The sequence below is a fragment of the Saccostrea echinata genome, unplaced genomic scaffold (genome assembly GCF_033153115.1).
Source record: "Saccostrea echinata isolate AGI-Se365-2 ecotype Australia unplaced genomic scaffold, CSIRO_AGI_Sech_v1 ptg000015l, whole genome shotgun sequence".
Lineage (NCBI taxonomy): Eukaryota > Metazoa > Mollusca > Bivalvia > Ostreida > Ostreidae > Saccostrea > Saccostrea echinata.
Window position 1 is genome coordinate 8,194,206 of NW_026889764.1, and position 9,736 is coordinate 8,203,941.

Here is a 9,736-nt window from a genome sequence, read left to right on the forward strand (position 1 = left end):
TAAATCTAGCTTAATGTTGGACTGGGCAGTACAGCCTGTATACATGTATAAGAAGTATTTATACTTATACGATGTAAACTGTTGTGTGGTGTTTTGATTTTTTTTTTCGTCCAGCGTCGTGCGTCGCCCGTCGTGGGAGAACATTTGAACATTTTCAGCTTCTCTGGAACAGCTGAACCAATTTCCGCCAATTTAATACAAAGAATTTATGGGCAAAGGGAAATAAAAATTTTGAATTCTTTGATCTCTGCCTCCACTGGGACCTAAGGGGTGGGACCAAAAGCATCAAATTTCATGCAATCTTCAAAAATCTTCTTTACTTCTGGAGTCAAACTGTTTGCACGACTATAATAAGATCGAGCCCTCTATCAAAATCATGAAATTCATGGCCAAGGGTCAGGGATTCAGGTGTTAGGGTGGAGCTCTACTAATTATTTATTGAAAATGTATAACTTCTTTAAAAATATCCCCCCCCCCCACAAACACACACACATCAACAGTCTCGTTTGAAGTCTTCATTTTGCAAGTTTTATGGTCGATACAATAACCTTGTCGGCAAATACAGCCTAACAATAAGTATAAATTTCATACTAATTGTTAGGCCATTATTTACACACTGAATTGTCTACGGATTTTTCAGTTTCTCCCGGTCATGACAAGGAGCACAAGGGGGTGGGACAGGTCAGCAAGGGATGCTTACTCCTCCATGGCACCTGATCCCACTTCTGATGTTTTTAGATGTACGTGTTTGCTCTGCTCCCGATTTGTATTGTTTAAGCGGACTTTAAGTTTGAATACTGTTGGTTAGCTATATATTTCATTTAGCAGACAAATTAAGTACATAGTAGTTGCAGAAATGTAGCTCTCCGAAAAAACCAATTGACAGACCAGAGAGCTACAATGCCAACCAATAAAAATGGTGTATATTTATTGTGCACAAATTCTAATCATTTCCGCGTGTTTTTCAATCTGTCACCTCAAAATATTAAAAACCGTGTGCTCTTTTCCTATTTCCACTACAAAACATTCCTTATAACCGTGTTAATAGCCCTCCTGGGCCTGAAATTTAGACCATCGAAAATTTATACTGCCATTTTGGGTAGAAAGATAATTCCGTCCAACGCGCTACGTGCAGATGTTTACTACGAGAGGGGTTGCTAGAGGTCTTTTTTGAAATCGAGCTTTTGTGCAGTTGAGGTAATAATTTGGAGACATTACTCCAGAACCGAGTGCAACTTTTTGTGTGCAATAAATATAGTTTTTTCTTAGGGTGGCACTGTAGCTCTCTGGTCGTCCATCCCAATTTTTTAAGACCAGCGAGCTACAGATCTGCAGCTAAGTGCATATATATGATGATCAAGGGTCCCTCTCCCAAACTGTGATATTCGTGGCCCCGGCCCGGATCAGAGGTTTCGGTGTTAGGGCGGTGCTCCACTGATCAGCCTTTAAAAATGCATTAATTCTTTTAAAAATCTCTGCTCCTGGGAATTTAGCAGACAAACTTAATGCCTGGTTATAATGAGCAAGAGTGCTTCTCCCAAAAATTTTGAAATTCATTGCCCCTAGGTATGGGGTTTTGCAGTTAGGGTGGGGCTCTATTGATCATATAGTGAAAATTAATTTTTTTTAATTTTGAAAAATGTCTTCTTTGCATCTGTATTTGGCAGACAAACCTCTTACATGGTTATGATGAGCAAGAGATTCTCATCCAAAATTGTGAAATTCATGGCCCTATAATCAGTTAGATTTTGGTTACAAATTATAGAAGTAATTCTTGGATTATATCCGTTGTTTTAGCGTAACCGGGGAAGAAGAAATATTGGTGGTTAATAAAGTAGCATCAGTGTGGAGCCGTAATGAAACGTTAACTAGAAAGGTGCCGTATTTCCTATGGTCTTCCAATTTACAATCCAAGAACTGGTACAATAAGGTTTCCGAATTTATTTTAAATGAGGGTAAATACATGTGACAATATTTAATCAACCTGAATTTCAACAATAGCTTAACGAGTCAAAATTAGGTCTTAATCGAGTTGGATGTGGCCGGTAGAGCATTGGGCCTCCAAACTAAAAGTATAATGTACATAGCTTTTTGCAAGATTGAGAGTAGATAATAATGGAATTATGACATTAGCTGAGTTAATTGATGGACAGGTGTGTTTTTTTTTTATGATAAAATGGACATTAAAGAATTTATCAAATAATTAGATGAACAAAGTTATTGATACGATATTACCAAATCCTGATTCATTAACACCTAATGAGTACCAATATCTTTGTTGACAGAGTTACTTAGTGTCAATTAGAATGTTTCTTATAATCCTGCTTCAAAGGGAATGAGATAAATCAAACCACATTCATTCAAATTAGTAAACAATAAGTACGAAATAATATTGTTAAGAACAGATAAACGTCATAATTTAGGATAATACAGGGTGTCCCAGAATATATGATACCATTTCAAGATTCTGTAAAACCTAATGCGATGAATATTGGATTACAACAAATGCATTATAAACATTGCATATACTGTCCAATTTTATTCAATAATTTAACAGTCATTAAAAACAGAGCAACTAAATGAGTTCACTTTGAAAAATGCTTTTTAAATGATGCCCTCTAAATGACGTTATATCTGTGTAATGATAATGTCAAGTCATTGCACAAAGTTCCTTAACTTGAGACAACATTGCCTGTCTCTTTAGTAACTTCTGGATTTTTATCAGAGCTAAACCTTTTATATATGTTAGCTATTGTGGTTTGGGTTTAGCAGCAGTAGCCTAAGACTAGGATTGATGATTACAGTTTCAAAATGAGGGTAGCTAGCTCTTTTGATAATCCATTTTGATTGAAATTGCAGTTTTTTGCAAAATTTTGATGTAAACTTGTAACGTTTCAATTTCATAAGTGTGAGAATTTTTTTTTTGAATATTTTGTTGCTAAAAAATTGTACTTATTCAAATATTTTTAGAGACATATATCAAAGAAATTGGCCAAGTGCTGCATAGGGGTCTGTATAGCCCCAGCTGCCAAGCAAGGAAGAGGAGGAGTCACAGATATAGCCCCAGACGCTGATTGGTTAGGCTGTATAGCCCTCCTGTCAAACAGACCCAAGAGGGGGAGGGGTCACAGATATAGCCCCAGATGATGATTGGTTGGGCAGATATACCCCCAGACGATGATAAGTAAAGGGGAAGAGAGTCAGATATAGCCCTAAAAGATGATTGGTTGAGATATAGCCCCCCCCCCCCCCCCCCTGGAAAATCAGAAAACGGTCAGATAAAGCCCTCAGAAATAAATAGATAATAGAATAGTAGGAGGAGTAAATGCTACCGGTGTAATATAGCCCCAGCAAATGAATGGTTGTTAAAAAGGGGGAAATGGAGAATGTTATTCAGAATATGTATATAAACAGCTGTAGTAATATGTAATAACATACAGCACATTAAAAAATGGACGATTTTCTAATAGTGTCATCAAAGAGACCTCATGAAGAGGACGAAGAGGAAAAAGATATTAAGCGAGTTAAACCATACAGCAAGAATACGACTGAAGAATTTGACATAGGAAATGATTGTCACGTTTCCGCACAGACACATGAAGGCAACTTGTACATACGCATACGATATTTTGAGACCAGTCCTACTGGGAGAAAGTATCCTTCAAAGAGGGGTATAGTTCTACATTTAGAAAAATGGAAGAAATTGACGGAGGATTGTATCGATGAAACTGACAAAGCCTTACAAGATGCACAAGAAGAAGATGGCAATGTCTCTTACAAAGAACATCTGGGCCATAACGTACATGTTACAGTGGAGCAGGAGTACAAATTGGTAGATATAAGAAAATGGTGGAAGCCAGAAGACTCAGAAAATATCGTGGCAACTAGAAAGGGCATCTCTCTGCCTGTTGATATGTGGAAAGAACTTAAAAAGACTATCCCAGTTCTCAGAAAGAGGTTTCAAAAAGAGTTAGACGATATTAGATATTGTCATCTTGATCATAACAACCAAATATCAATCTTAAAATGTCCTAGCTGTAATCCAAACGAATACATGAAATATTAAATGATGATTTAAAATATGTTGTTATGTATGCAGAATAAAAAAGTAAAAAAAAAAAAAGATTTAATTATGTGGTATCAAAAAAGGTATGCAGTTAGTTATATGAAAAGCGGTAACATATTTAAGTATTGATTAGTAATAAAAATGTTGTCCAAGGAGGAGGAACGTTATTTAAAGAATATATGGACAGATACATGTACAAAACACCCTGCCGCATTTAGTGGCCCATACAAATTATTTCAAGTTGTAAAACGTGAAGGAAAATACAAAATTGGCTTGCACAGAATCAGACAATATTTGTCCAATACGGATGCATACTCACTACAGAAAAGAGTGCAACGGAAATTTAAACGACGTCATATCATAACCGATTCAATTGACTCTATATGGGATGGAGATTTACAAGACGTAAGAAATATTTCAAAGTACAACGACGGAATTCAGTATATTTTGGTACTACAAGACATTTTTTCCAGATTTCTTTTTACAGCCCCACTAAAACAAAAGACAGCAAATGAAGTGATTAAAGGTCTACGATCAATATTTGCAAAAGGGCGTAAACCTAAAATACTCCGAACGGACAAAGGAAGCGAATTTAAAAACAAATGGGTGATATCGTTTTTTCAAGAAAGAAGGAGTTCATACAATTTACACAGAAAACGAGACAAAAAGTAATTTTGCAGAGCGTAACATTCAGAAATTGGAGAGCATATTACATCGAATGTTTGTACAGAGAGATTCATACATTTGTAGATGAATTAGCAAACATTACTCAAAGCATTAACGCAACACCAACTAGATCACTAGGAAACATGGCTCCAGTAAACGTAACAAAAGACACACAGGAAGAGGCTAGATTTAATGCATTTTTAGAAAGAACAAAAAGAGATAACAATCCCAAATTCAAATGAGAAGATATCTTATAAACAATTTAGACGCTTTATATTCTTGTGCTGAAGATGATATTGATATCAATCAAATTGTAAATAACTTTAGCGAAAACTTAAGCAGTGTTTTAGGGAAGTATTGCATACAGAATAGCAAACACACGTGTCCAAAAGAAAAAAAAGGCAGAGGATAAACCATGGTTCAATCACAAATGTAATGTTTTATACAACCAATATTTATCTGCTTTAGAAGAATATAATAAATTTCATAGTAAAATAAATTATAATAGACTTACCAAAACAAAAAGCGAATACAAAAAAACTCCAGAAGAAACTAAAAAATCAGTACAAGAGACAACAAGGTGATATAGTGCAGCAGTTGAAGAAAAACAACCCTAAAGAATTCTTCAAACATTTTAGCAAACGAAATACATCAACCTCAAAAGTTACACTTTCAGAATTTTTTGAGCACTTTCGGAACCTTGCTAATGATTCACCATCTACCTATATTTCGACTGCTAATTATATGGATACTGATATTTCAAATAGCCCTGTATTCGAGCTCTTAGACACTGAAATCACTCCAAAGGAAATTGAAACCTGCATACGCAGATTGAAAACGAACAAAAGCGCGGGAAACGATTATTTGATCAATGAATATTTTTGCGAGTTTAGTGACATAATTCTCCCTATTCTACTGACTCTTTTCAACAAAATTTTCAATTCCGGTATATTTCCTTCATCGTGGTCTAAAGCAATTATTATTCCAATTTATAAAAAAGAAAAAAACCGAAGATCCCGGAAATTACAGAGGTATCAGCATCACAAGCAGTCTAGGAAAACTTTTTACATCAATTCTTAACGAAAGAATAATGAAATGCAACAATTCAGAAAATATTATCACTGATGCGCAATTTGGATTTCAAGCTGGCCGATCAACTAATGATGCGATATTCGCGCTTCAAAGTTTAATATCACAAAAGTTGAATAACAAACAACGTTTACATTGCTGTTTTATTGACTATAAAAAGGCATTTGATACAATTAACAGAGAAAAATTATGGTATAAGTTGATTAAATTGGGGATTACCGGAAAATTCCTTCGAATCATCCGATCGCTTTATGTTGACGTGCGCGCTTGTGTCAAGAATGCTGGAGAGATATCCGTAGAATTTCCAGCAAACACCGGGTTGCTACAGGGGGAAGTGTTGTCACTAATACTATTCAATATGTATGTTAACGACTTGGAAAACCACTTCATAAACCACAAATGCCCATTCGTAGAATTAAAGGAACTAAATCTTTTTGTTTTGATGTTCGCAGATGACACCGTAATATTCGCTAACTCACCAGAAGAATTACAGTATATGCTTGACGCGTTACATGGATATGTTGCCTCGTGGAATTTGACTGTTAACACTGAAAAAACCAAAATTTTAGTATTCAGAAAAGGAGGATGCGTAAATTTTTCATGAACTTATAACAATGAAATTTTGGAAATTGTCGACTGTTTTAATTACATAGGATTATGTTTAAATTATAACGGTAAATTCAATATTACGCAAAAGAAATTAGCTGAACAAGGTCAAAAAGCACTATTTGGTTTAAACCGTAATATACAGAAATCTGAATTCAACGGCGAAACCCGATGTCAACTCTTTGATACATATGTTGGAAGTGTTATCTCGTATGGAAGCGAAATCTGGGGTTTTCATAAATCTCCGGAAATTGAAAGACTGCATTTATCCTTTTGTAAAGTTACAGTCGGTGTTAGGCGCAATGTATGCAATTATGTGATTTATAGAGAACTGGGGCGATATCCATTATTATACAAGGGAAATTGAAAATTATGAAATTCTGGTGTAAATTATTAAAAACAGAAAACTGCATTTTAAAATCTTCTTATGAATACCTGCGATGTGATGCAGAGAATGGGTCGGGAACGAGTATAAACTGGGCGCGTGATGTAAAACTTGAACTATTTAGATTGGGTCTGAGAGAATTTTGGATAAAACAGCAAGCAATAAACTTTGCTCATTTTATGCATGTGTATAAAAACAGAATCCTAGATATATACCTCCAAGAGTGCACTGCATTTATGGATAATTCGTCAAAATGCTTTCTATATAAACACATTGTCCAATCTGACTTCTGTAAAATGCAATCCTATTTAGCAAAACCTTTTCAGAGTAATTTAAAAAAAACATATTTCCCGCATTAGACTTTCGTCTTACTATCTTAACATAGAATGCGGAAGGTACCAAGGCAAAAAGTAGAGAGGATAGATTATGCGATGTTTGTAAGACACGTCAAATAGAAGAAATTCCATTTCATTCTTCAATGTCCTAGATATCTAAATTTAAGAAAAAAATGTATAAATGAATATTATTACAAATCGCCAAGTACTTTTAAATTAATCCAATTGTTGGGTACCAACCGCATATCTACCTTGGTTGGTTTAGGGAAATATATCCATTATGCTCTAATATTACGTAACGAAGATCTATCAGGTTAACCTAATTTCTATCTGTGTAAGGTTTACATTTTCAGATGTCTGTACATTAAAACATCATTGCTATATATTGTATTATAACTTTGAATTATGTAATGTACTGCTTTATTCAATACAGTGTATATTATTGTATACTATATAAATGAGTGAACTGTGGGACTGAGGAACACTTGACCAGGGGTTTCACCCCCCCCCCCCCAATTTAGGCTCACTGAGAGTCTTAAATTTTGTAATGAATGTTATTATATGTTATTTTTGTAAACTGATGGGCTGTATTGCCCAAAGTTATATCCTGAATAAACTTACAGTAACTGTGGGCTTTTGAACAAAAGATTCAGAAGAATTCATTTTGCAATAGGACTGTAATTAACTGTCATTAGAAACTACTAAGATATATTGGAATTGTTCCGTCAATTTAATTCTTTGCTGATTGAAGCAGTATGGGGAAACAATAAAACCATACCAGCCAAGATCAAGGTACATCAAATATATAAAGACATAATATTCTAGTATACAAAATACACCATCCTGAGAACGAGTACCTATGTTTCTAATAGATGTAGCAGTCAGTGTGTATACAGTTACAGAGTAATAAAATTTCTCACATCCAGAATTAAGCTAAGCCAAGTGATAGTGGCAACGTAGTACATGTATTATTAATAAACTTAATTGTCACAACTTGAATACTAATAGCTTTTTTAAACATAGATATATTCACTCTTTATAATTTTATCAAATGTTATACATTTCAATTACTTCCATGCTTACTCACATCAAACTTATTTTAGTCTTATGTACTCTTGCTTTTCTTTTTAACATCGCGTTCAGTACTTAACGTATAATTCAAAAAAACATATTTAAACATTCTTACCAAAAAGAAGTTTGATTGTGATTTTCTGAAGTGTACGTCGGTATCAGAGATTAGCTTCACTGCACCACTAATTATTGAGAGTTGGATTTTGTAGCCACATCACCTTTAAAGGTTGAACTCTGGAATTTGCTTTGCAATCTCATTTGATACTTTTTTTTCAAGACCTCAAGCCACATGTTCTTAATAAGGTCAATGATAGACAGGGAAATCAATTGTAAAAAAAAAATATTCCTTGTCAAGTGAAAGGTGACAAGTGAGCATTAAGCCTCTTTAAATTCTGTTTTTCTTTGTATTGTTTGCATGATTGTTCGTTCGTTTGTTTGTATGTCTAATCCCTTTTTGCAATTTCATTTATTTAACATTTCAAATAAATTTACAATTATCTCAGAGATTGCAAATGAATACAGAAAATATTTGTTATGAAGTTTATTGGCGATTAAGGGCACAGCTGATATTGAATACAAACAACATTCACAACACAAATCACAACTGTCAAATGTGGGCTGCATACAACTAGCAAGCCCCAAAAGTATGAACAACATACATCAAATAGGTGACCTTAATTTGAGTGTGCATGATTTATATATATCTAAGGGGAATAACTGGCTACTAGCTAGGAAAGAAAACTGTATTTGCACTCCTTCGATAACAGCATCCTATTCCTACATTCATAGGAAATAGATGCAAAATCATTTGGCCATGATGGGCAATTTTGTATTTGCCTATAGCTCTTACATTGTACTATTTACCAAATGAATGCAACTATTAACTAAAAACAAATGTAAGAATACAACTCTTACGAGCAATGAAGAAATACGTTGCTTTTTTCTATGCTTATGACATTCACGCCATGTTCCCATTATTAAACGTTTAATTTATAACCATTGGCTGTCTTTGATCTATTGATCAACCTATATTTTTGACGAAAAATGAGTGTGTTTTCGTGTCAAAATATAGCGTAATACCCATATTATAGTGGAATACCGCTATACTATTGGCATTAAGGTTTGTACCCGTCTCTTAATATCTTAGTAGAAATGTTGAATAAGAGGTGTGCTATAAAAGTTTTTATTGCATTCATAATAATGGTTACGACACAGTTATTTACAATAACAAAAATTGTCACTTACGTCTCTCAGATTACAAGGTGTAAGTACGTTTAGTTGAAAAAGATAATATAGAAATATATATGAATAGTAGAACCCATATTCCATGTAGCAAAATCATAAATAAAAGTCAAAACCCAGCAAGTAAAACAAAAATTTTGGTTATTGTTGTAAATAATCTTTAATCATAGAAATATGTATATACATGTACAAAATTAATGTGAAATTTTCGCAAACAGACAATCTTGGGTAGTGACGCAAAAAAATAAAATGCTCCCGAATTAAAAGTAATTAACA